General features: G+C 34.6%; 1 pseudogene; it reads left to right on the top strand.

Moving 5' to 3' along the window:
- The first annotated feature begins 1,132 nt into the window (after nt 1-1,132).
- LOC145115625 (vacuolar iron transporter homolog 4 pseudogene) lies at nt 1,133-2,117 on the top strand (annotated as a pseudogene).
- Nucleotides 2,118-2,449: the final 332 nt, after the last annotated feature.

The following is a 2,449-nucleotide window of genomic DNA, read 5'->3' as shown; positions in this document are numbered from 1 at the left end:
GAAATGTATATTCGGAGTCCTACAAAAATTCATAACAGATCCATAAATCACCAACTACAAATGGATTTGATTGAAGAGATTTGTAACAGATTTGGAGACGAAGAAAATGAGGATTAATATTGTAATATTCGTTTTGTAATTTATGTTTTTTTTGTAACGTCTTAATATTTAAATAATTAATAAATTAAAATAAATTTAATATTTATTATTATTTTGTTATTTTATTTTAAAAATATTATTTTAATTATAATAATTAAATTTATGTTTATATATATATATATATATATATATATATATATATATATATATATATATATATATATATATATTGTTGATGTGGTAGTGGGGACCACTTTTGAAAGATGAGTGTTATTGCACTGATTTGCAAAACTGATGTGACACAATTAAAAGATTAGTGACATTATACTGATATGGATGACCTTATAACACAACATAAACTGGCCATCGCATCGTTAGTCAGAAACCAGGTGAATGGTGATAATTTGCATATCACATTAAATAACCAAATTTGCAGAGGTGCAAACCAGTAATTAATAACTGGCATAGAAATAATCAGCCACTCAAGAAAATGTTGATAGTTCTATTGGCTTTTGGTTCGTAACTTTGATATCAATGTGCCAAATTCCTTAATTAAGGTAGTAATTTTCTTACCATTTCAAGTGGATAATATCCTTAATAATAATGTAGGAAAACAGAGAAACGATTATATTGTCCTACTCCTGTTGCTCCTATAATTCTGTCAGGAGGATCACACTCTTTTATTTAACCTGTAAGTTGCATGGTGCTATTTGTTATCGTAAAAGTGGTCAACAGATCCGAAAGTGAGCCTACTCATTCTATTAGGTTCTTCAGTAAGTGTATGTGTGGTTTCCATTCTCTTTTCATATATTTTATTATCTTTAATTCCACCACTTGAGGTTACTTCTTCCTTCTTTTTACGTTGGAAAGGCTGTTAATGCTTTTCTCATTTAGATGTGAAGCGCATGGTGGCAATCGTGTGGATTCCACAAGCCTTGAATTTTTAATGATCCATCTTCCCTTGTTTTGTATGTAGTATTGGCTCTTTCTATTTCTTTATAACTAACATACCAAAATCTGAGGGCTTGTGGGTTTCACACTATCTTTAACTTTATTCACTTCCTACCCATTGATCATTATACAGAAATACATACTATATATAACACATAGGGGAGATTCTATCTTCCACAAGTAACACATCATCTATCATTCTTTGTGACATAATTTTCTCGTTCTTTCTTTCACCATCATGGCTGGAAATATTGATCTATGCATTCGGGTTTCTGAGGACAAATCTGAACAAGAACATGGCCAAATCTGTATACAAGACGAATTTGACTACTCACAAAGGGGACAGTGGCTGCGTGCTGCTGTTCTGGGAGCCACTGATGGTTTAGTCTCTGTTTCATCTCTGATGATGGGTGTTGGAGCTGTGAAACAAGATGTGAGAGCCATGATTCTTACAGGCTTTGCTGGCTTAGTTGCAGGTGCATGCAGTATGGCAATAGGTGAGTTTGTTTCAGTCTACTCCCAACGAGATGTAGAGGTGGCTCAGATGAAGAGAGATAAGAGAATTTCAGGAAATGAGGATGAAAGTGAGAAGGAAGCACTCCCGAATCCCATTCAGGCAGCTGCAGCATCGGCCCTTGCATTCATGTTGGGGGCCATCATGCCCTTACTGGCTGCTGCTTTTATAGTGGACCATAAGGTTAGGCTGGGGGTGGTGGTAGCCACAGTGAACTTGGGGCTTGTGGTTTTCGGGTGGATTGGGGCTGTTCTTGGGGGGAGTCCTGTGGGGAAGTCTTGTTTTAGGATTCTGGTTGGAGGGTGGATGGCTATGGCTATTACTTTTGGACTTACCAAGTGGATAGGCTCTACTGGCTTGTAGTTTGCACCACAATGTATTTTCTCTTTCTATAAGTTCATCAACAATTGCTGATCTGTCTTTGTTTATGTTGTCGTTCAAGATCAAGAAGTTGTGTTTTTTAATAACTTCATTCCTACTTAGTATGGTTTGAAACTTGAACTTTGTCTATTCCAGCTAGCCATAAGGTTAGCCTTAAGGTTGCTGGTTCCAATGCTACCGAGTTGTGACTTGTGATTGGCAATCCATAAGGTGTTCATGTGATATTATATTTAACACCATGCAATGATTAATATATATATATATATATATATATATATATATATATATATATATATATATATATATATATATATATATAGGGTATGTGATGTCTAATATCTTGTAATTTTTTTTGGATCTTCACTCTCTTTAAACTATATTTTGACTCTATATGTGGTCTGTAAGATCTTAGGAAGTCCCAAAAACTGTTTGAGTTGGAGGCACAAAACTTGAATAATGCTAGATTGGATTCGTGTATGTGGTCTGTAAGATCTTAGGAAGTCC

Source organism: Lactuca virosa, chromosome 5 (assembly GCF_052849685.1).
Source record: "Lactuca virosa cultivar CGN04683 chromosome 5, Lactuca_virosa_CGN04683_v6, whole genome shotgun sequence".
In the NCBI taxonomy this organism is placed as follows: Eukaryota; Viridiplantae; Streptophyta; class Magnoliopsida; order Asterales; family Asteraceae; genus Lactuca; species Lactuca virosa.
Note: the sequence above shows the minus strand (reverse complement) of the source record. Positions and strands in the feature narration are given on the sequence as shown.